General features: G+C 32.1%; 1 long non-coding RNA gene across 1 annotated transcript; it reads left to right on the top strand.

Moving 5' to 3' along the window:
* Positions 1-1,227: 1,227 nt before the first annotated feature.
* LOC117921277 lies at positions 1,228-2,940 on the top strand. Its single transcript, XR_004652311.1, has 3 exons — positions 1,228-1,285; positions 1,389-1,529; positions 2,529-2,940. It is a non-coding gene; the product is annotated as an uncharacterized LOC117921277 (long non-coding RNA).
* Positions 2,941-26,967: the final 24,027 nt, after the last annotated feature.

The following is a 26,967-nucleotide window of genomic DNA, read 5'->3' as shown; positions in this document are numbered from 1 at the left end:
TTCATAGCCCTATGGTTGCTCGATAAACACTGCTTCATTTAGCTCACCATGTAAGAAAGCACTTTTGACATCAAGCTGGTACACACTCCAACCATTTCGAGCTGCTAAAGCAATCACCATTCTAATTGTATCCCACCTGGCCACAGGAGCAAACACCTCAGTATAGTCTATGCCATGTTGTTGTGCATACCCTTTTGCCACCAGCCGAGCTTTACACTTGTCAACCTTGCCATTTTCATTGAGTTTGGTTTTGAAAACCCACTTTACTCCAATCTTCTTCACTCCTTCAGGCAAGTCCGTCAGCTCCCAAGTCCCATTCCTTTCTATTGCTTCTATTTCCAAGTCCATTGCAGCTCTCCACTTGGAACTTTGAACAGCTTCTTCAAAAATAGTTGGATCTACAGTTGAGGTAAATAGGACCAAGTTGTTGTGCTCAACATCGCCTTCTGAAAATTCTCCCCCACGCACATAATCTTCCATCCAGAATGGTACTCTTCTGTTCCTCCCTTGTTGTGAGCTTGGTGAGCTTTCTCCAGATACTCCTGAATTTTCACCAAGTGACTCACTCAAAGAACCAAGTGACTCACTCGAAGACAAGCTGTCCTCTCTTCCTCTTCCCTCTACTGCCACCCCCTCTTCAGCGTCATCTTCACCTTGTTCGTCTTCACTCCCTTCTTCATTGCTATCTCCCCATTCAAGCACATCAAGTCTTACTTCTTCATTACTCCTCCCCCAATTCCAGCATTTATCTTCTTCGAAAACAACATCTCTGCTTACAACTATCTTCTTGGACACTGGATCATAAAGTCTATATGCTTTAGACTCTTCACTCATCCCTAGCAACACACATTGAAAGCTCTTATCATCTAGCTTCTTTCTCTTGTTATCTGGCACATGAACATGGCCAATGCATCCAAAAACCCGAAAATAATCAACATTGGGTTTAACACCACTCCAAGCCTCTTCAGGGGTCACGCCTTTTACTGCCAATGTAGGACTTCTATTGAGCACATGAGCTGTCCAGTTCACTGCTTCTGGCCAGAAATTCTTTGGGACTTGCTTCTCCGATAACATGCTTCTAACCATGTTCATGATTGTCCTGTTCTTGCGCTCAGCTACTCCGTTTTGTTGAGGAGTATAGGCTGCAGTGAGTTGCCTACTAATACCATTAGTTTTGCAGAAGGCATTGAATTCGAGAGATGTGAACTCTCCACCCCTATCTATGCGCAAACAACAAATAGAAGCTCCTGTCTCTTTCTCAACAAGATTTTTGTAATTCTTGAAGGTAGTAAAAGCTTCAGACTTCTCCGTAAGAAAATATATCCATACCTTACGACTATAATCATCAATAAAGCTAATAAGGTACCTCTTTTTACTGTTGGAGACAGGTTTGATGGGTCCACAAATGTCAGCATGTACCAACTGTAGCCTCTGTGATGCTCTCCACAAGCTCCTCTTTGGAATTGCGTCCCTGTGTTGCTTTCCCACCATGCAATCAGTGCATACTTTGGATGATGCTTTCAGCTGTGGTAACCCTCTCACCATCTCCTTATACTGCAATGTTCTGAGACCCTTAAAGCTTAGGTGCCCATATCTACAATGCCAGAGGTGTGTATTGTCTTCAAGAGTTATTTGAAAACAAGTAGGAGCTTTTGGCATAACTCTTGCGGGCAGTATGAACATCCTATTTGCAGACATTGATGTTTGCATAATGAGCCCTTTCTCAGGATGATAGACTCTGCATTCTCCATGTTGGATCAGAATAGCCACTCCTTTCTCTTGAAATTGTCCAACACTTAGCAAATTGTTTCTCAACTCAGGAATATAGAAAACATCTGTAATTACCTGAGTAACTCCAGCAACTTGCATTCTAATGTTCCCCTTTCCCAATACAGTCATCTTGAAATTGTTCCCGAGCTTTACAGATTGCCGGAATTCCTCATCAAGATCCGAGAACCACAGCTTATTTCCACACATATGATTGCTGCACCCCGAGTCAAGAAACCAAACATCTTCTTTCCTTGATTGGTTAAGCTCCACATACGACATCAATAGCATCTCCTCTTTCTCATCAAGTTCTGCATAATGTGCTCCCTTCTCCCATTTAGGACACTCATATTGAAAGTGTCCTAATTGATGACACTTGTAGCACTCAACTATAGCTTTGTTGAATGCTTGTCTGCCCCTTCCTCTGCCTCTTCCTCGAAAAGCTCCATGACCACGACCTCCTCTTCCAGCAAATTTATCATCATAGGTCACCTTCAATGCCTGCTCATCTCTTCCATGCCATTCATCCTCTGCTCATGAACCAACAAGCTACTCTGCAACTCATCAATGGTTAAAGTGTCTAAATCATTAGACTCTTCAACTGAACACACAGCATAGTCAAACCTTGAAGTCATTGATCTCAGGATCTTTTCAATAATCACCACTTGCTTCATGCTTTCACCATGAATCTTCATCTTGTTTGCTATGGTGAGTGTTCGAGCAAAATACTCATCAACACTTTCACCCTCTTTCATCTACAGAACCTCGAACTCCCTTCGAAGTGCTTGAAGTTGTGCCCTTTTGACTCTTGTGGAACCTTGGTACTTCTGCTTCATAGAGTCCCAGATATGCTTACCAGACTCTTTATTGAGGATGGTCTCCATAATGTTTCGATCTATGGCTTGGAACAGATAATTCTTAACCTTCAAGTCTTTCAGCTTGTGATCTGCAATTGCCTTCTGTTGAGCTTCAGTAGGCTCTATTCCTTCTGCTGCAGCAGGGATTCCATTCTCCACCAAGCTCCAATACTCCTTCGAACGAAGAAAATTTTCCATAAGCATAGACCAATGATCATAATGGCCATCGAACTTAGGAATTGCAGGTTGAACAAAGTTACTACTTTCAGCTGCCATACTTTGATCACTCTTTCTCTTATCTTACTCTCTTTTTACTCTTTCTCTCTACAAGAAACTGCGGTTTCTTTCTCTCATAATCAGGCCCCATGATGGGGCTCTGATACCAGATTGTTGTAAACTATAGACATAATGCAATTCACTCACAATATGAGAATGAGTCTTATTCAAATCAAAACAAGCTACAGCTTATATAAGCCTTACAAAAGAGATTAAAAAGGAAACAAACAGCCCACGTAAGAACGTGGTAAATGGCTAAGGAAATAGTCAAATCCTACCAACATGTCCCAAAAACTAGGAACTATTAACAGAATGAAATTCTAACAACTTTGACTACTTTAACTGAACATCCCAACAATAATAATAATAATAAAAGAAACATGTAACTAAGAATTAAAAATCCAAAATATGTAATTTTAAACGAAATTAAAAATATGGATCACATGCATAACTAAAATGAATTATCAACTCAAGTAATTCTCTATCAAAATAAATTAATAAATAGATAAATAAAAACGAAATGAATATGATTATTAAACTCATGCAATATTCTAAAAAAAAAGAAGTAAATAAATGAATAAAACTAATAAATAGGGAAAAAAACAAAAACAAAAAAACAAAATCAAGCACATGCAAGGCATACAAACCATGCAAAAATTATCTAGAAGGTGACTTAGGTAAGCTCAGGTAAGCCTAAATAGGTTAAGGTGATGCCTAATGGGCTATGTGTATCTAAATGGACCTAGGGTGCCTAAGTGGGCCTAAGATGGTGCCTAACGGGTCATGTGTATCTAAATGGGCCTAAGGTGGTGCCTAATAGGCCAAGTGTATCTAAATGGGTCTAGGGTGTCTAAGTGGGCCTAAGGTGGTGCCTAATGGGCCAAGTGTATCTAAATGGGCCTAGTATGCCTAAGTGGGCCTAAGGTGGTGTCTAATGGGCCAAGTGTATCTAAATGGGCCTAAGGTGTCTAAGTGGGCCTATGGTGGTGCCTAAATGGGCCTAAGGCTAAATTAGGGTTGCCAACAGCCACAATGGGGTTAGTTAAATCCCTTAACCAAAGTCCTCAAGGTGGCTTAAAAAAAAAAAAAAGGATACATGAGTAGAAATGGGCCAACAGGGAATTGCTGTAAATTATCGAACAAATACCTAATAGGATATGTGCTAGGAGAACAAAATGGAGGGTCCATAATTTCCACATTTTTGTTAGTTAAACTTAAATGCAGAGTTTGTATTGGTCATATGAAGTATCAAAAAGAAAAAAAATAAGTAGAAAGAAAATTTTCTTATTTAGTTTACCATAAGAGAATTAGAAACAAAATAAAAGACAACAAAATTTATAAAAAAATTTATGCATTTCCAAACTTTTGTATAGAACATGAGAAAACAAATAAATTTTGCAAAGCATATAAGAAAAGTTTACTGGGCTTAATATTTTTTTTTCTAATTTTTCTTCAAACCTTATAAAAATCAAATAAATTAAAATAAAATAAAAAACCAAACAACCTTAAAACCAAATGACATTAAGATCTATTTGGATTTAAGTCAGATTCAAATCCACTCAAGTTTGAAAAAAAAAAAAAAAAACACACACACACACACTATCTAAATATTAAGTCTTAAGTATTTTGTAACATTTTTATCACCTCACTTGTATAATGAATGATGATCGAAAATAAACAAATAAATAAACGAGTAATAGGGTTCTTATAATTTATTTTATTTTACATTTATATTTTACTCTTTTTTAAATATAAATCTTAATTTTTAATCAATTGTTGGTGGTAGCAAAGGGAGCTATAACTAAATTTTAATATGAAAAGATTAGAAAATTAAGAGTTTTAATGGTGATGGTCAAATTGTTGGTTCGGATTGTTGTTGTTGTTAGGCAATAGGATCCTTATCCATTTTTATTTTTGGAAAAGTGATTTTTGATATTTTGATTTAGTAAAAAAAAAAATTTATTTAGAGTGTATGGTAAATTATTTTAATGACTCAATAACTTAATTTAAGTCATTAAGTAGATTAATCATGTTTGGTAAAATAACATAATATTAAAACTTAAAATTATTTTTAACTTTAAGTATTAAATAAAAATATTAACCTATTTCTTAATCTCAAATTATTTTTACTTCATTTGTTCACACTGGTGAGAGTATATTTTAAAATTATGATTCCTATCCATAACTCATTTTTTATAATAAATATTTTATGATTATCTTATGTATCTAGAATACTTTTAATATGAATATTTATAAATAAATTTATTGCTTAACATTAGTGAAAATAAATATGAGTTAAAATCAATGAGATAAATATTAGTTAAAATGAATAAGGGTAAATGTTTCAATTTGATAAAAGGAGTAAACTAGAGAATGATGAACCCAACATCTTCCATAAATTGAAGTTGTTGTCTCCAGTGAATGTCTCGACATCAAGCTTTATAGTCACCATATTCTATCTTGCTTTGATACTAGTTTTTAATGAATGGAGTAATGATAGCCCATAAAATAGCAATAAGAATATTAATAAAGATTGAGAATTGATCGAAACAACACAATACATAGAAAATTTACATGGCACGAGAAACCTCCTACATTCATGAACATGGCTAGATTCCTAGCTATTAATAAAACAGAATTGTACAAAGTTTTTCTTCTTTCATAATATTCTGTATGTTTTATATAGAGATTAAATGTAAACACCAATCTTTTTTATTGTACTTGGAATGCTTGAACCGAAAACTTACCTAAACTTCTATTAGAATTTTTATTTTTACTTTTAATGTACATATGAAGTTATGAAATATTAACACTAAAACTCACTTTAAGTAACTTCTATACTAGAACTAACTCCCACTAACTTCTACACTAACATTGCAACCTTATTGTATGATACTATAGCCATATCATTTCTAAAGGAGAATATGGAGAGTTGGTTCTAGTTTATCAACATTTCTAACTAGTATCTATATTGAATAATGCCAATGAGCTTTTTATCAAATTCCATGATAATTTTCAAAGATTCCTTCTATTTAGAACGTAGTCCCTCATAACACCTAAATAGATTAAGAAACTGGAGTTTATCCAATATTGATGAATATCAGCACCTCAAATGCTTGTAACAAACCCCCTACAGCAAATTGATTTAAATAATGGAATATAAGACTATTAAATAGTTGGAACAAATTGAAAACCATAATCTACAATTAAAAACTAAGATTTAGAAGAAAAAAAGTGTACATTGTCTTCATTTTTTGTGGGGCCATATGACACGTGGCACAATAGAAAAATCAAAAAGTACCATGTCATAATACATGCAATAATTATTACAAAAGCATATGCCTCAAATATAATGCAAAATATATGATAAATTAAAGGGCATTTATCTCTCTATATGGCTCTTTGATTGTCATAACTTTTCTCATTCATTATTTACGTATATCACAACTAAAACTTCTATTTTGATGATTAAATGTAACATATAACATTTAAGGTATTAATTCACCTTCTTCTCAACACCCCTCCCCCTCCTCACACATATATATACCTACCTCCATAGATCTATTCTCAAATAGCTGGAAGAATCAATTAAGGAAGGGAATATTGAGTTGAAATATTTGCAACATGGCAAGGCTAACATATGTGATTCCAACAATGGTGGCTTTCTTTCTTTGTACTGCCATGGCCATAGATCCAAGGAAGATCAATGATAAGAATGTTCCATGGTATGGTCAAGTCATACCTCCTGAGCCATTTCGAGGTTTCTATGGCAAGATAGTTCAATGCATGTGGAATCTAGACCCAGGTTGTGGTAAACAAATCTACGCACATATATTCAATTCGTCCAATAGCGTGGATGATTATTGTTGTCACAACATTGCAAAAGTAGGTGTAACATGCAATAGATACCTTGGTTGGGCCCTCAGTTTGTTTGAAAAATTCAAACGTTATGCAGGGTTGATTGATAGGAGGAGTAAAATAACATTTATTGAATGTATTAAGCGAAAACTATAAGTAGGTAATTTATAGGTGAATATGTACTTGTTTCGATTCTACTCTTGTAATAAGACATTTTTATTAAAGTTAAAATAAATCTTTAGTTGTCAACAACATATATAATCATCGTTTCTTCTCAAATCTTGCCACTATAAAATTAATTTAGATTGTTCAGAAATAGAAAAACATGTTTTTTTATGACCCAAAGTCCAAGTGACTTCAAATTCAACTCATTACCCCAAGTCAAAGGTTTGACTCTAAGGGTTATACTATATCTAGGTTGACCACCTATGTTTGCCCTTAAATACTCACCTAAGCTAGGCAACTAAAGTGAAGTCAAACATCATTATCACCCGAGGCCTTTATTGCTTAAGCCAAGCCTCGAAGGTGAATTTAAACCTCAACCCAACCAAACCACATCTGACCCCTTTATACTAGAGCTAAGCCTAAGGGGTAAAGTCAAGCCTCATCCTACATCAAGCCTTTGCCACTTGACCTAAGCCTCAAAGTTTCACTAGAGCCTTGTCCCTACCTCAAACATTTTCCACTTGACTTAATTAGATCTTAAATCTATTCCTGCCTTTGACCATCCAAGTCTAGTTTGAGAAGTGAAATCAATCCTAATCCCACCTAAATCCCCTTGCCATTTGAGCAAGACATCAAACTAGAAGCCTATCCCTACCACAAATCTTACAAACCTAACAAATACATGTAAACAAATTTCTAATATAATTCATACACCATCATAACTTGTTAAAAAATGTGTGTCACCACACAAATAGCATTACACCTTATACAAATAAACAACACAAAGATAGATTATTACAGTAAGAAGGCTCAAGCAATAGCAAAACTTTGCTTGAATCTTAGTGTCAATGTTTAGCTCTCCTAAAAGTTTAAAACCTATAGTAAGCTTGACTTGCATGTTTTAGGATACAAGCTACAATAATTAAGTAAAAATCAGTTGTGAGATCCATAGCGATTCAAAAGAACATAATTGTTTTTGTTTTTGTTTGAAGAAAGAATGGAACAAGACATGATCTATCATGAGTATGTATGCACACATGAATGATGGAGTTTTATTTATGTTTAAGTAATAATTATTTTTTAATCAAATTAAACTACATCAATTTCATATGATTTGGATGAGAAATGAATCTATTATAAATTAGTAAAGGTAACAAGAAAAAACTAAATATGATTCATATATGTTTTTTTTTTCTGCCCATTTTCATATTAAGAAAATTTAGACTTCTAAATTTTCTTTTTTCATGAATTGTTACTAAACAAATGGAACCAATCATATCGAAATAGCTTAATTTGGATAAGAAATTAATATAAAATGGATCCATAAAATTTCAAAATCAAAATTCTACTATATGCAAATACCATTTTTGATTCATAACTCATTCCATTCCTAACAAAATTAAACTTATTAAAGTTTTCATAAATTCCTTGTTTAAATATAAAAATAAAAATAAAAATACTAAAATAATAAAATTTAGAACAAATATAAATTTGCTACAAAATTTCAAAATTCAACCTCTTAGAATATAACAAAGGCAAAATAAAATAATTTTCATTAGTTCCAATGAAATTTTTGAATTAAATCTCCAATATATAATTTGTGCTTGTCTAAAATATTGTGTAGAAATAAAATGAGTATGTAAAATTGATAGTGAAAAAAAAATGTAAAAGAAGAATAAAAAGAAACCCACAAAAGACACCAATAATTTATGTAGTTGTTAATGGGTCTACACCCGTAGTAACAACAAGATCATATACTAAACATTTCAAAAGAGTACAAAACAATTACAAAGTATTTTCTATTTTTGGGATTATGGGTTTTCTCTAAACAATTTTTAGGAATTTCAAAATTTAAAAAAAAAACGGATAAAAAGAACATCAACTATATCACATATATACCTAGAGAAATTTCAAACCAACTACATGGTAACTGTAGTTTTTATTTTTCAACCAACACCCAAAATAATATCTAGTTAAAAAAGAAAGGCCCCAAAATTTCTCTTGCAATATTGGGTTTAGTAACTCAAATGAAGCTATATTCAAGAAAATATTCAATCGATCAATTAACAATTCCAATTAATTTAGAAAAATAATATTTAAGTTTTGATATTCTTTCCCAAATAAAAAATCCAAAAATTAATGAATTAATCTCAATAATGGGATACATATTTCAATGACAAATCCATAGATATGAGGCTATGCATTAACTTAGAAAATTTCAATATTTTCTTAGTAATAAAGCATAGTTAAAAATCCTACTTATTATCCAATTACCAAATTTAATTAATTAATTAATTAATTAATTAATTATATAAAAGTTTGATTTAGAAAATAAATTATGATATTTTAGGATATTTTAAAATTTACTATTTTTTAAAATTATTAAATTTTCAATAAAAATAAGAAGCAATATAATAATTAATCTTGTAAAATTTTAAAATAAATAAATTTAACATTATATAATATCAAGACATTAATAAAAAAATAACTTAATAGTATTCAAACCTAATGGAAAAACAAACAACCTAAACACCTAATGACATTAAGCTCTATTTGGATTTAAGTCAAATTCATACCTATTTAGGTTTGGGAAAAAAAAAAACACTAGTTAACACTTAAGTATTAAATCTGAAGAACATTATTAGCTTTTTCTTTTCTTTGTAACATATTACCACCTCACTTATGTAATTAATAGTGATAGAACAAAATAAATAAATAAATAAAAGAACATAAATATTTTTCTTCCTTTAATCACTACTTGCCACCTAAAAACATATAGTAACAATGGTAAAAGAATGGATAAGAAAGCATTTCCACATTTTTGTTAGTTAAACTTAAATGTAGAGTTTGTATTGGTCACATGAAGTATCAAAAAGAAAAAAATAAGTAGAAAGAAAATTTTCTTATTTAGTTTACCATAAAAAGAATTAGAAACAAAATAAAAGACAACAAAATTTGTAAAAAAAAATTCCAAATGACTTTTGTATAGAACATGAGAAAACAAAATAAATTTTGAAAAGCAATAAGAAAATTTTATTGGGTTAAATCCTTTTATAAAAAAAAAAATCTTGAGACCTTATAAAAAATAAATAAATAAACCAAACAACCTTAAAACCTAATGGCATTAAGATCTATTTGGATTTAAGTCAAATTCAAATCCATTCAAGTTTGAGAAAAAAAAAACACTATCTAAGTATTAAGTCATAAGTATTTTGTAACATTTTTATCACCTCACTTGTATAATGAATGATGATAAAAAATAAACAAATAAAACAAGTAATAGGTTTCTTATAATATTTTTTTATAATTTATTTTAATTTTTTTAAATAGAAATCTTATTTTTAATCAATTGTTGGTGGTAGCGAAGGAAGCTCTAACTAAATTTTAATATGAAAAGATCAGGAAATTAAGAGTTTTAGTGATGATGGTCAGATTGTTGGGTTGGATTGTTGTTGTTGTTAGGTAATAGGATCCTTATCAATTTTTATTTTTGGAGAGTGTGTTTTCATATATTGATTTAGAAAAGAAAAAAAGGAACTTGTTTAGAGTGCATGGTAAATTATTTTAATGACTTAATAACTTAATTTAAGTCATTAAGTAGATTAATCATGTTTGGTAAAATAACATAATATTAAAACTTAAAAGTTATTTTTAACTTTAAGTATTGAATCAAAATAGTAACTTATATTTTAATCTCATATTATATTTACTTCATTTGTTCACACTGGTGAGAGTATATTTTAAAATTATGATTCCTATCCATAACTCATTTTTTATAATAAATATTTTATGATTATCTTATGTATCTAGAATACTTTTAATATGAATATTTATAAATAAGTTTATTGCTTAAAATTAGTGAAAATAAATATGAGTTAAAATCAATGAGATAAATATTATTTAAAATGAATGAGGGTAAATGTTTCAATTAGATAAAATGAGTAAACTAGAGATTGATGAACCCAATATCTTCCATAAATTGAAGTTGTTTTCCCCAGTGAACTTCTCGAAATCAAGCTTTATAGTCAACATATTCTATCTTGCTTTGATACTAGTTTTTAATGAATGGAGTAATGATAGCCCATAAAATAGCAATAAGAATATTAATAAAGATTGAGAATTGATCGAAACAACACAATACACAAAAAAATTACATTGCATGAGAAACTTCCTACATTCATGACCATACCTAGATTACTAGTTATTAATAAACCAGTATTGTACAAAGTTTTTCTTCTTTCATAATATTCCGTATTTTTTTTAAAAAGAGATTAATTGTAAACACCAATCTTTTTTATCGTACTTGGAATCCTTGAATCGAAAACTTACCTAAACTTCTATTAGAATTTTTATTTTTACTTTTAATATACATGTGAAGTTATGAAATATTAACACTAAAACTCACTTCAAGTAACTTCTATACTAGAATTAACTCCCACTAAGTTCTACACCAACATTGCAACCTTATTGTACGATACTATAGCCATATCATTTCTAAAGGAGAATATGGAGAGTTGGTTCTAGTTTATCAACATTTCTAACTAGTCTATATATTGAATAATGCCAATGAGCTTTTTATCAAATTCCATGATAATTTTCAAAGATTCCTTCTATTTAGAACGTGGTTCCTCATAGCACCTAAATAGATTAAGAAAATGGAGTTTATCTGATATTGGTTAATATCAGCACCTCAAATGCTTATAACAAACCCCCTAAAGAAAATTGATTTAAATAATGGAATATAAGATTATTAATTAGTTGGAACAAATTGAAAACAATAATCTACAATTAAAAACTAAGATTTAGAAGAAAAAAAATGTACATTGTCTTTCTTTCTTGTAGGGCCATATGACACGTGGCACAATAGAAAAATAAAAAAAAATACCTTGTCATAATACATGTAATAATTATTACAAAAGCATATGCCTCAAATATAATGCAAAATATATGATAAATTAAAAGGCATCTCTATATGGCTCTTTGATTGTCATAACTTTTCTCATTTATTATTAACATATATCACAACTAAAACTTCCATTTTGATTATTAAATGTAACATATAACATTTAAGGTATTAATTCACCTTCTTCTCAACACGCCTCCTCTTCCTCACACATATATATATACCTACCTCCATAGATCTATTTTCAAATCACTGGAAGAATCAATTAAGGAAGGGAATATTGAGTTGAAATATTTGCAACATGGCAAGGCTAACATACGTGATTCCAACAATGGTGGCTTTCTTTCTTTGCAGTGCCATGGCCATAGATCCAAGGAAGATCAATGATAAGAATGTTCCATGGTATGGCCAAGTCATACCTCCTGAGCCCTTTCAAGGTTTCTATGGAAAGATAGTTCAATGCATGTGGAATCTAGACCCAGGTTGTGGCAAACAAATCTACGCACATATATTTAATCCATCCAACAGCGTGGATGATTATTGTTGTCACAACATTGCAAAAGTAGGTGTAACATGCAATAGATACCTTGGTTGGGCCCTCAGTTTGTTTGAAAAATTTAAACGTTATGCGGGGTTGATTGATAGGAGGAGTAAAATAACATTTATTGAATGTATTAAGCGAAAACTATAAGTAGGTAATTTATGGGTGAATATGTACTTGTTTCGATTCTACTCTTGTAATAAGACATGTTTTTATAAAAGTTAAAACAAATCTTTCTGTTGTTAACAACTTATATAATCATCGTTTCTTCTCAAATCCTGCTACTATAAAATTAATTTAGATTGTTCAAAAATAGAAAAACATGTTTTGTTATGACCCAAAGTCCAAGTGACTTCAAATTCAACTCGTTACCCCAAGTCAAAGGTTCTAATCTAAGGATTATACTATATATTGATTGACCACCTATGTTTGCCCTTAAATACTCACCTAAGCTAGGCAACTAATGTGAAGTCAAACATCAATATCGCCCAAGGACTTTATCGCTTAATTCAAGCATCAAAGGTAAATTTAAACCTCAACCCAACCAACCCGCATCTCACCCCCTTATACTTGAGCTAGGCCTAAGGGGTAAAGTCAAGCCTCATCCTACATAAGCCTTTGCCACTTGACCTAAGCCTCAACGTTTTGCTAAAGCCTTGTCCCTACCTCAAACCTTGGCCACTTGACTTAATTAGATCTTGAATTATATTCCCACCTCTGACCATCAAAGTCTAGTTTGAGAAGTGAAATCAATCCTTATCCCACCTAAATCCCTGGCCATTTGAGCAAGACATCAAACTAGAATCCTATCCCTTTCACAAACCTAACAAATACATCTAAACAAATTTCTAATATAATTCATACACCATCATAACTTGTTAAAAAATGTGTCACCACACAAATAGCATTACACCTTATACAAATAAACAACACAAAGATTGATTATTACACTAAAAAGGCTCAAGCAATAGCAAAACTTTGCTTGAATCTTAGTGTCAATGTCTAGCTCTCCTAAAAGGTTAAAACTTAGAGTAAGCTTGACTTGCATATTTTAGGATACAAACTACAATAATTAAGTAAAAACCAGTTTGTGAGATCCATAGCCATTCAAAATAACACAATTGTTTTTGTTTTTGTTTGTAGAAAGAAGGGAACAAGACATGATCTATCATGAGAATGTATGCACACATGAATCATGGAGTATTATTTATGTTTAAGTAACAATTATTTTTTAAACAAATTAAATGACATCAATTTCATATGATTTGGATGAGAAATGAATTTATTATAAATAAGTAAAGGTAACAAGAAAAAACTAAATATGATTCATATATATATATATTGCCCATTTTCATATTAAGAAAATTTAAACTTCTAAATTTTCTTTTTTCATGAATTGTTACTAAACAAATGAAACAATGATATTGAAATAACTTAATTTGGATAAGAAATTAATATAAAATAGATCCATAAAATTTAAAAATGAAAATTCTACTATATGCAAATATCATTTTTGATTCATAACTCATTCCAATCCTAACAAAATTAAACTTATTAAAGTTTTCATAAATTCCTTGTTTAAATATAAAAATAAAAATAAAAATACTAAAATACTAAAATTTAGAACAAATATAAATTTACTACAAAATTTCAAAATTCAACCCCTTACAACATAACAAAGGTAAAATAAAAAAATTTTCATTAGTTCCGATGAAATTTTTGAATTAAATCTCCAAGATATAATTTGTGCTTATCTAAAATATTGTGTAGAAATAAAATGGGTATGTAAAATTGATAGTGAAAACAAAAATGTAAAAGAAGAATAAAAACAAACCCACAAAAGACACCAATAATTTATGTAGTTATTAATGTGTCTACATCCATAGTAACAACAAGATCATCTACTAAAGATTTCAAAAGAGTACAAAACAGTTTCAAAGTATTTTCTATTTTGGGATTATAGGTTTTCTCTAAAGAATTTTTAGGAATTTCAAAATTTAAAAAAAAAAACGGATAAAAAGAACATCAATTATATCACATATATACCTAGAGAAATTTCAAACCAACTACATGGTAACTTTAGTTTTTATTTTTCAACCAATACCCAAAATAATATCTAGTTCAAATATTAAGGCCCCAAAATTTCTCTTGCAATATTGGGTTTAGTAACTCAAATGAAGCTATATTCAAGAAATATTCAATTGGTCAATTAACAATTCCAATTAATTTAGAAAAATAATATTTAAGATTTGATATTCTTTTCCAAATAAAAAATCCAAAAATTAATGAATTAATTTCAATAATGGGATACATATTTCAATGACAAATCCATAGATATGAAGCTATACATTAACTTAGAAATTTTTAATATTTTCTTAGTAATAAAGCATATTTAAAAATCTTAATTATTATTCAATTATCAATTTTCATTAATTAATTACTTAATTATATAGAAGTTTTATTTAGAAAATAAATTATGATATTTTAAAAAAATATGATAAATTACTATTTTTTAAAATTATTAAATTTTCAATAAAAATAAGAAGCAATATAATAATTAATCTTGTAAAATTTGAAAATAAATAAATTTAACGTTATATAATATCAGTACATTAATAAAAAAATTAACTTAATAGTATTCAGACCTAATGGAAAAACAAACAACCTAAACACCTAATGACATTAAGCTCTATTTGGATTTAAGTCAAATTCAAATCTATTTAGGTTTGAAAAAAAAAAACACTAGTTAACACTTAAGTCTTAAGTCTGAAGAGCATTATTAGCTTTTTCTTTTCTTTGTAACATATTTACCACCTTATTTATGTAATTAACAGTGATAGAAATAAATAAATAAATAAAATAACATAAATATTTTTCTTCATTTAATCACTACTTGCCACCTATTATTACTACTCAATAAGTGTTATTTCATAGCTTGTAATTAACTCTTTTAAACACTTTTGAGTAGTAGTTATCACCTTTTAACCCAATTAACATATTAAGGACCCTTGCAATCAATTCTAATAAAATTGTGTTAAGTTTTGGTGTTTTGATAGCTTTTTGATCACCAAAGCAATCCGAGATTAAGGAGAGATTCTTTGGAATCCATGGCAAAAGATGTCCGGACACACCATCGGATGGCGGCGGAAGTCAATGATCCGGACAACATATCCGGATAGGATATGCTATCGTCTGGGTGTGAGGTTCACGAGTGTCGTGTGCTTCTCCCTGAGGGTATCCGGATAGGAGAGCGCGCCACATGTCTTCTTGGGGTATTCGGATGGAGTTGATCCAGATAGCCTTGCGCACTCCGTGTCATCCGGGAGAGGGTCCCTACACCTTGCACACACAGACGGTCCCCCTTGCGCAACATAGCTCATTCCACCCGGGGGAATCCAAATGGAGTTGATCCGGATAGCCTGGCGGCACGGGATATCTCACATCCGGATGGGAGAGGAAGATGTTTCAACTTCCCTGTACAAACATATCCGGATCCACTGATAGCACTTACCCGAAGAGTTTTTCTCTCAGTATACAGTGTCGCGGTGTTCTCCTGAAACTTCCTGATATTTCCGACCGGCATCTTGGGATATTTTGTTTTAGATATTTGCCACCGACTAAGTTAGATTTATTCTCTCAAGATATTTTGTGTAAATTTCTATTTTCTCCTTGTAATCAATCAAAGATATTATTGGGATATTTCTTAAAAAATATCTTCTCTATATATATCTTTGAACCAATGTAAAGAGGAGATCCATATAGAGATCGATCATATATCATCGATCATATATTATATCATATATAAAATCAACGAACAAAGCACTTGCTCTGTTTTTCATATTTTTGTTTTCTCGTTAGTTTTCTTTCTAGCTAATCAAACTCTGAGGATTTTTTCTCAGAGGATGAAAGGCTAGGCTCTTTGTCTCTTGGAGTGAAGAAACTGGGTAAGTTTCCTCATGCATAAATTGGAAGTTTTGTTGTTTTAGTTTTTAATGAAGAGAAAGTGTGACCCGTTAATGGTTTTTATCTTTTTAGTTAACTTAAAACACCTTTAACTCACCTAGGCCAACACTTGATAAGGTAAGTGATCTCCATCCATTGAGATGCACTTGTTTATCTCTAGCGAGCCTTTGGGAGGTGGTTTAGAGGTAGGATTTTCTAGAATAGCCAACACTTGGTAAGCTTTTGGACTCCAAGGAGACATCCATTAGTTATCTCTTGCGAGCTTATGAAGTGATTACTACTCAAAAAGTGTTATTTCATAGCTTGTAATAAACTCTTTTAAACACTTTTGAGTAGTAGTTATCACATTTAACCCAATTAACATATTAAGGACCTTTGCAATCAATTCTAATCAAATTGTGTTAAGTTTTGGTGTTTTGATAGCTTTTTTATCACCAAAGCAATCCGAGATTGAGGAGAGATTCTCTGGAATCCATGGCAAAATATGTCCGGACAGGGCATCCGGACACACCATCGGATGGCAACGGAAGTCAATGATCCGAACAACATATCCGGATAGGATATACTATCGTCCAGGTGTGATGTTCACGAGTGTCGTGTGCTTCTCTATGAGGGAGTCCGGATAGGGGAGCGCGCCACATGTCCTCTTGGGGAATCCGGATGGAGTTGATCCGGATAGTCTTGCGTGCTCCGTGTCATCCGGGAGAGGGGTCCCTACACCTTGCACACGGGGGAAGAATTCTATCCGGCTGGCATTCCACCTCATCCGGATATCTCACATCCGGATGGGAAAGGAGGACATTCCGTGCACCGACATTTTACATCCGGATGTGAGCCGTGCGCCGACATTTTACATCCGGATATCTCACAGCCGGATGGGAGAGGAGGACGTTTCAACTTCTCCGGATAGACATATCCGGACCTTCTAATAATGCTTACCCGCAGAGTTTTTCTCTTAGTATACAGTGCAGCGGTGTTCTCCTGAAACTTCCTGATATTTCCTACCGACATCTTGAGATATTTCCGACTGACATCTTAAGATATTTTCAACCGACATCTTGAGATATTTCCGACCGACATTTTGAGATATTTTGGGATATTTTGCTTTAGATATTTGTTGTCTAAATCCCCAAACTCTCCTTGTAATCCACCTATCATAGGATTCCTTAGTCTTTAAGTAAGAACAAGGGGTGAATAACCTCTTATATATAGTTTGTAATTTCCTTTACACTGAACATCGAATATAACATCGAATATATCATCGATCATATAATATATGTGAAATCGACGAACAGAGCACTTGCTCTGTTTTTCCTATATTTGTTTTCTTGTTAGTTTTCTTTCTAGCCAATCAAACTCTGAGGATTTTTCCTCATAGGATGAGAGGCTAGCCTTTTTGTCTCCCGGGTAAGTTTCCTCATGCATAAATTGGAAGTTTTGTTGTTTTAGTTTTTAATGAAGAGAAAGTGTGACCCGTTAATGGTTTTTATCTTTTTAGTTAACTTAAAACGCCTTTAAATCACCTGGGCCAACACTTGGTAAGGCAAGTGATCTCTATCCATTGAGATGCACTTGTTTATCTCTTGTGAGCCTTTGAGAGGTGGTTTAGAGGTAGGATTTTGATTACTACTCAAAAAGTGCTATTTCATAGCTTGTAATAAACTCTTTTAAAACACTTTTGAGTAGTAGTTATCACCTTTTAACCCAATTAACATATTAAGGACCCTTGCAATCAATTCTAATAAAATTGTGTTAAGTTTTGGTGTTTTGATAGCTTTATGATCACCAAAGCAATCGGAGATTAAGGAGAGTTCTTTGGAATCCTTGGCAAAGCAATGGAAAGCTCAGAAACATGTAGAACCGAAGCTTTGAAGTCCTTTTCCATAAGCAAATCTGGAATGCAATGAGTAAAAGATGTCCGGACAGGATATGCTATCGTCCGGGTGTGATATTTCACGAGTGCTGTGTGCTTCAACCTGAGGGAATCCGGATAGCATTGCGCCACCTGTCCTCTGGGGGGAATCCGGATGGAGTTGATCCAGATAGCCATGCGCACTCCGTGTCATTCGGGAGAGGGGTCCCTACACCTTGCACACGCAGACAGTCCCCCTTGCGCAACATAGCTCAGTCCACCCGGGGAGGAATTCCATGCACCAACATTTCATATCCGGAACTCCATGCGCCGACATTTTACATCCGGATATCTCATAGCCGGATGGGAGAGGAGGACGTTTCAACTTCTCCGGTCAGACATATCCAGATCCACTGGTAGCACCTACCCAGTCAGACATGCACAACTAAGGTGTTCTCTTGAAGCTTCCTGATATTTCCGACCGACTTCTTGAGATATTTCAGACCGACATGTTGAGATATTTTGGGATATTTTGCTTTAGATATTTGTTGTCTAAATTCCCAAAGTCTCCTTGTAATCCACCTATCATAGGATTCCTTAGTCTTTAAGCAAAGAAAATGGTGAATAACCTCATATATATAGTTTGTAATTTTCTTTACAAAGACATCATGTTATGTGATCTATTATGTAATCGGAAAGGAAGAAATATATTTTTTTTAGAGCATTTGCTCTGTTTTTCCTTCTTATAATTGTTTTCTCGTTAGTTTTCTCACTAGTCAAACAAGCTCTAAGGAAGTTTCCTCAGAGAATGAGTGGCTAGACTTTTAGTTCCTTGGAGTTAAGGTAGCCGGGAAAGGTTCCAAGTGCATGAATTAGTAGCTTTGTGGTTTCAATCATTAATGAAGAGAAAGTGTGATCCTTTTATGATTTCTATGTTTTTAGTTAACTTAAAACACCTTCAAGTCACTTGAGCCAACACTTGGTAAGGCACGTGATCTCCGTCCATGGAGATGCACTTGTTTATCTCTTGCAAGCTTTTGGGAAGTGACTTGGAGGTAGGATTTTCTAGAATTGCCAACACTTGGTAAGCTTTTGGACTCCAAGGAGACATCCATTAGTTATCTCTTGTGAGCTTGAGAAGAGAAGTCCAAAGTTAAAGATCACCTTGAATGGAAAATGCTAAGTGAGAGGCACGAGCCATTGCAAGTTGCATCAGTGAGAAGGAATTAGAGTTGAAATCTATTTAAAGGTTACATCTGTACAGCACCGGTTAGAGAATTGACTATATGTTAATTCTCTAATGCGAGGAAATGAACCAAATGACCGGAGCTCTGTTTTTGCATAAGGAATCTCCCCTGTGAACCTAAACCTCCAAGGAATGTTTTTCTTCATAAGTAATTTCCATTACTTTCTTTTTGGTTAGTTTAAGACCAAACCCTTTTCACTCAAACATCTTTTTGTTTTCTTTTAAAGCTAACCTTGAAATGAAAAGGCACCAATTTACTTTGAATTGGTATCAGTTGTGAGTTGAAAACCCTTCCCAGTGAACGATCCTAGAGCCACTATGCTACATTAGCTAAGCTATCATAATGCATGGTGATATAGGTTATAAATTTTGTTGATCACTTCCTCAGTCAAGGAGCACCAGCTGGACATGAATCAGCTGAGACACCAATTGGGAATGAATCGGATTTTCTAGAATAGCCAACACTTGGTAAGTTTTTGGACTCTAAGGAGACATCCATTAGTTATCTCTTGCGAGCTTTTGACGGGTAATCCAAGGTTAAAGATCACCTTGAATGGCAAATGCTAGGTGAGAAGCACGAGCCATTGCAAGGTGCATCAGTGAGAGGGATTTAGTGTTTGAACCCATTAATGGGAAGCATCTGTACCACACCGTGTTGATGGAAAAATTCCCCTGCTACAGTAGTCGTCACCAGCAACGGAATCTCGATCAACGCATAGTAGTAATTCTTCCTTCCTCCTACAAAAAAGATGTCCGAACAGGATGTCCGGACACACCCTCCGATGGTTTTGTTAGCCATTGCTCAAGAGATCAAGCTATCAGGCTTTTTCAGGGATAGTTAGCCTTACCTTCCTCCTTGTGTGAAGGCCCTTTTATATAGTGTCAGAAAGTATGGCCTCACTGTGCTAGCGAGTCCCATCATCATGATTGTGGCTCATAAGATGGCAAAGCAATCATGACATTTCTGGTGCCAGGTGGCAGCTGCCACTTCAATTATGACATTAAATATCGGGGATGTGTCAGGCACTTTGATAAGATTTAGGAATATCTTGCCTCTTTAAATATCGGGAATGTGTCAGGCACTCTCATAAGACTTGGGAATGTCTTGTCGAATGTATCTTGCATTAAAGATGAGTGACAGTTCAGGAGACTTGGTCGTCAGTGTTGTCAGAGTTATCTTTTTTATTGTGGGCGGAAATGGATCCGGCAAATCGCGAGTGTTTGACGAGCCAAGCTGTCCGGGTAAGCATTACCGGAGGATCTTGACGTGTCTGTCCGAGGAAGTTGAATCGTCCTCCTCTCCCATCCGGCGGCAGGCGCCGAATGTGAAATATCCGGAGAAGGTGGAACTTCGGCCGGATCCAGATATGAGATATTCAGATGAGGTGGAACGCTGGCCGGATAGAATGGCGGCTGTGAGACATTCGGATGGAATGAGTGAGAGTTTATGTCCGGGTGGAATGTGCGATGTCACGTGTCGCAAGGGAGAGAGAGACACGTGGCATATTTTAGGGAAGATCCCACACACCGGTTAGAGAATTAACTATATGTTAATTCTCTAACGCGATGAAAAGAAACAAGTGACCGGAACTCTCCTTTTTGTATGAGGAACTTGAACGTAGTGATCTAAACTCCAAGAGACACTTTTCTTTGTAAGTAAAATCAGTTACTATTTTTGGTTAGTTTAAAACCAAAACTTTTTCATTTAAACATCTTTATGTTTTCTTTTAAAGCTAACCTTGAAATGAAAAGGCACCAATTTACTTTGAATTAATATCAATTGTGAAGTGAAAACCCATCCCAGTGAACAACCCTAGAGCCACTATGCTATGCTAGCTAAGGCTATCCTAGTACATGGTGTAATAAGTTATAAATTTTTTTGATTACTCCCTGAGGACCACGGTCAAGGGACACCAGCTGGACACAAATCAAATGGCACCACTGTCAGGGACCATTGAGAGGACATGAATTAGCTGAGACACCAATTGGGAACGAATCATGAAGGGAAATCCAAGGTTAAAGATCACCTTGAATGGCAAATGCTAGGTGAAAGGCACGAGCCATTGCAAGGTGCATCAGTGAGAGGGATTTAGTGTTTGAACCCATTACTGGGAAGCATCTATACCACACCGGTTAGAGAATTAACTATATGTTAATTCTCTAATACGAGTAAAAGAAACAAGTGACCGGAACTCCCTTTTTGTATGAGGAATATGAACCTAGTGATCTAAACTCCAAGAAACATTTTTCTTTGTAAGTAAAATCAGTTACTATTTTTGGTTAGTTTAAAACCAAACATTTTTCATTTAAACATCTTTATGTTTTCTTTTAAAGCTAACCTTGAAATGAAAAGGCACCAATTCAACTTTGAATTAATATCAATTGTGGAGTGAAAACCCATCCCAGTGAACGACCCTAGAGCCACTATGCTATGCTAGCTAAGGCTATCCTAGTACATGGTGTAATAGGTTATAAATTTTGTTGATTTCTCCCGTCTGATGACTGAAATCAAGACACCAGTTGGACACGAATCAAATGGCACCACTATCAGGGACCATTGAGAGGACACAAATCAGCTGAGACACCAATTGGGAATGAATCAACCTATAAACATATAGTAAAAATGGTAAAAGAATGCATAAGAAAGCATTTCCACATATTTGTTAGTTAAACTTAAATGTAGAGTTTATATTGGTCACATGAAGTATCAAAAAGAAAAAATTAAGTAGAATCAAAATAGTAACTTATCCATTTTTATTTTTGGAAAAGTGTATTTTCATATATTGATTTAGAAAAGCAAAAAAAAAAAAAAAAAAGGAACTTATTTAGAGTGCATGGTAAATTATTTTAATGACTTAATAACTTAATTTAAGTTATTAAGTAAATTAATCATGTTTGGTAAAATAACATAATATTAAAACTTAAAGTTATTTTTAACTTTAAGTATTAAATCAAAATAGTAACTTATTTCTTAATCTCAAATTATTTTTAATTCATTTGTTCACACTGGTGAGAGTATATTTTAAAATTATGATTGTTATCCATAACTCATTTTTTTATAATAAATATTTTATGATTATCTTCTGTATCTAGAATACTTTTAATATGAATATTTATAAATAAATTTATTACTTAAAATTAGTGAAAATAAATATGAGTTAAAATCAATGAGATAAATATTAGTTAAAATGAATGAAGGTAAATGTTTCAATTTGATAAAAGAAGTAAACTAGAGAATGATGAACCCAACATCTTCCATATATTGAAATTGTTGTCTCGACATCAAGCTTTACAGTCATCATATTCTATCTTGCTTTGATACTAGTTTTTAATGAATGAAGTAATGATAGCCCTAAAATAGCAATAAGAATATTAATAAATATTGAGAATTGATTGAAACAACACAATACACAAAAAATTTACATGCCACGAGAAACTCCCTACATTCATGAACATGGCTAGATTACTAGTTATTAATAAACCAGAATTGTACAAAGTTTTTCTTCTTTCATAATTTTCCGTATTTTTTACATAGATATTAATTGCAAACACCAATCTTTTTTATCGTACTTGGAATCCTTGAACCAAAAACTTACCTAAACTTCTATCAGAATTTTTATTTTTACTTTTAATATACATGTGAGTTATGAAATATTAACACTAAAACTCACTTCAAGTAAATTCTATACTAGAACTAACTCCCACTAACTTCTACACCAACATTGCAACCTTATTGTACGATACTATAGCCATATCATTTCTAAAGAAGAATATGGAGAGTTGGTTCTAGTTTATCAACATTTCTAACTCGTCTCTATATTGAATAATGCCAATGAGCTTTTTATCAAATTCCATCATAATTTTCAAAGATTCCTTCTATTTAGAACGTAGTTCCTCATAGCACCTAAATAGATTAAGAAACTGGAGTTTATCCAATATTGGTGAATATCAGCACCTCAAATGCTTGTAACAAACCCTCTAAAGCAAATTGATTAAAATAATGGAATATAAGATTATTAAATAGTTGGAACAAATTGAAAACCAAAATCTACAATTAAAAACTAAGATCTAGTAGAAAAAAAATGTACATTGTCTTCATTTTTTGTGGGGCCATATGACATGTGGCACAATATAAAAATAAAAAAGTACCTTGTCATAATACATGTAATAATTATTACAAAAGCATATGCCTCAAATATAATGCAAAATATATGATAAATTAAAGGGCATTTATCTCTCTATATGGCTCTTTGATTGTCATAACTTTCCTCATTTATTATTTAAATATATCACAACTAAAACTTCCATTTTGATGATCAAATGTAACATATAACATTTAAGGTATTAATTCACCTTCTTCTCAACACCTCTCCTCCTCCTCACATATATATATATACCTACCTCCATAGATTTATTCTCAAATCACTGGAAGAATCAATTAAGGAAGGGAATATTGAGGTTAAGTATTTGCAACATGGCAAGGCTAACATACGTGATTCCAACAATGGTGGCTTTCTTTCTTTGTAGTGCCATGGCCATAGATCCAAGGAAGATCAATGATAAGAATGTTCCATGGTATGGCCAAGTCATACCTCCTGAGCCCTTTCGAGGTTTCTATGGCAAGATAGTTCAATGCATGTGGAATCTAGACCCAGGTTGTGGCAAACAAATCTATGCACATATCTTCAATGCGTCTAACAACGTGGATGATTATTGTTGTAGCAACATTGCAAAAGTAGGTGTAACATGCAATAGATACCTTGGTTGGGCCCTCAGTTTGTTTGAAAAATTCAAACGTTATGCGGGGTTGATTGATAGGAGGAGTAAAATAACATTTGTTGAATGTACTAAGCGAAAACTATAAGTAGGTAATTTATGGGTGAATATGTACTTGTTTGGATTCTACTCTTGTAATAAGACATGTTTTTATGAAAGTTAAAATAAATCTTCCAGTTGTCAACAACATATATAATCATCGTTTCTTCTCAAAAATTAATTTTGATTGTTCAAAAATAGAAAAACATGTTTTGTTATGACCCAAAAGTCCAAGTGACTTGAAATTCAACTCATTACCCCAAGTCAAAGGTTTGACTCTAAGGATTATACTATATATAGGTTGACCACCTATGTTTGCCCTTAAATACTCACCTAAGCTAGGTAACTAAGGTGAAGTCAAACATCAATGCCACCCAAGGCCTTTATTGCTTAAGCCAAGCCTCAAAGGTGAATTTAAACCTCAACCCAACCAACCCACATCTCACCCCCTTATACTTGAGCTAGGCCTAAGGGGTAAAGTCAAGCCCTAATATGAAGACATTAATAAAAAAATAACTTAATAGTATTAAGACCTAATGGAAAAACAAACAACCTAAACACCAAAAACATTAAGCTCTATTTGGATTTAAGTCAAATTCAGATCTATTTAGGTTTTAAAAAAAAAAAAAAAAACAAACAAACAAACACTAGTTAACACTTAAGTCTTAAGTCTTCATAGCATTATTAGCTTTTTCTTTTCTTTGGAACATATTTACCACCTCACTTATGTAATGAATAGTGATAGAATATAAATAAATAAATAAGTAAAAGAACATCAATATTTTTTTCATTTAATCACTACTTGCCACCTATAAACATACAGTAAAAATGGTAAAAGAATGGATAAGGAAACATTTCCACAATTTTGTTAGTTAAACTTAAATGTAGCGTTTGTATTGGTCAAATGAAGTATCAAAAAGAAAAAAAATAAGTAGAATCAAAATTTTCTTATTTAGTTTACCATAAAAATAATTAGAAAAAAAATAAAAGACAACAAAATTTATGCATTTCCAAATGACTTTTTTGTAGAATATGAGAAAAAAAAATAAGTTTTAAAAAGCATATAAGAAAAGTTTATTGGGTTTAATCCTTTTTTTTTTAATTTTTTTTCTTCAGACCTTATAAAAAAACGAAAAGACCTTAAAACCAAATGACATAAGATCTATTTGGATTTAACTCAAATTCAAATCCATTCAAGTTTGAAAAAAAAAACACTATCTAATTATTAAGTCTTAAGTATTTTGTAACATTTTTATGACCTCACTTGTTTGATGAATGATGATCGAAAATAAGCAAATAAATAAACGAGTAATAGGTTCTTATAATATTTTTATAATTTATTTTATTTTAAATTTATATTTTACTTTTTTTAAATATAAATCTTTATTTTTAATCAATAGTTGGAGGTAGCGAAGGAAGCTCTAACTAAATTTTAATATGAAAAGATAAGGAAATTAAGAGTTTTAATGATGATGGTCAGATTGTTGGGTTGGATTGTTGTTGTTGTTAGGCAATAGGATCCTTATCCATTTTTATTTTGGGAAAAGTGTGTTTTGATATATTGATTTAATAAAAAAAAGAAAAAAAAAAAAAAGAGGAACTTATTTAGAGTGTATGGTAAATTATTTTAATGACTTAATAACTTAATTTAAGTCATTAAGTAGATTAATCATGTTTGGTAAAATAACATAATATTAAAACTTAAAGTTATTTTTAACTTAAAGTATTAAATCAAAATAGTAACTTATTCTTAATCTCAAATAATTTTTACTTCATTTGTTCACACTAGTGAGAGTATATTTTAAAATTATGATTCCTATCAATAACTAATTTTTTATAATAAATATTTTTAATTTATCTTATATGTCTTGAATATTTTTAATATGACTATTTATAAATACATTAATTGCTTAAAATTAGTGAAAATAAATATGAGCTAAAATAAATGAGATAAATATTAGTTAAAATGAATGAGGGTAAATGTTTCAATTTGATAAAAGGAGTAAACTAGAGAATGATGAACCCACCATCTTCCATAAATTTAAGTTGTTGTCTCCTGACAACTTCTTGACATCAAGCTTTATAGTCACCATATTCTATCTTGCTTTGATTCTAGTTTTTAATGAATGGAGTAATGATAGGCCATAAAAAAAACAATAAGAATATTAATAAAGATTGAGAATTGATCGAAACAACACAATACACAGAAAATTTACATGACATGAGAAACCTCCTACATTCATGAACATGGCTAGATTACTAGTTATGTTTTACATAGAGCTTAAATGTAAACACCAATCTTTTTTATTGTACTTGGAATCATTGAAACGAAAACTTAATTACTTAAACTTCTATCATAATTTTTATTTTTTTACTTTTAATATACATGTGAAGTTATGAAATATTAACACTAAAACTCACTTCAAGTAACCTCTATACTAGAACTAACTCCTACTAACTTCTACACCAACATTGGAACTTTATTGTATGATACTATAGCTATATCATTTCTAAAGGAGAATATAGAGAGTTGGTTCTAGTTTATCAACATTTCTAACTAGTCTCTATATTGAATAATGCCAATGAGCTTTTTATCAAATTCCATCATAATTTTCAAAGATTCCTTCTATTTAGAACGTAGTTCCTTATAGCACCTAAATAGATTAAGAAACTGGAGTTTATCCAATATTGGTGAATATCAGCACCTTAAATGCTTTTAATAAA

Source organism: Vitis riparia, chromosome 8 (genome assembly GCF_004353265.1).
Source record: "Vitis riparia cultivar Riparia Gloire de Montpellier isolate 1030 chromosome 8, EGFV_Vit.rip_1.0, whole genome shotgun sequence".
Classification (NCBI taxonomy): Eukaryota; Viridiplantae; Streptophyta; class Magnoliopsida; order Vitales; family Vitaceae; genus Vitis; species Vitis riparia.
Note: the sequence above shows the minus strand (reverse complement) of the source record. Positions and strands in the feature narration are given on the sequence as shown.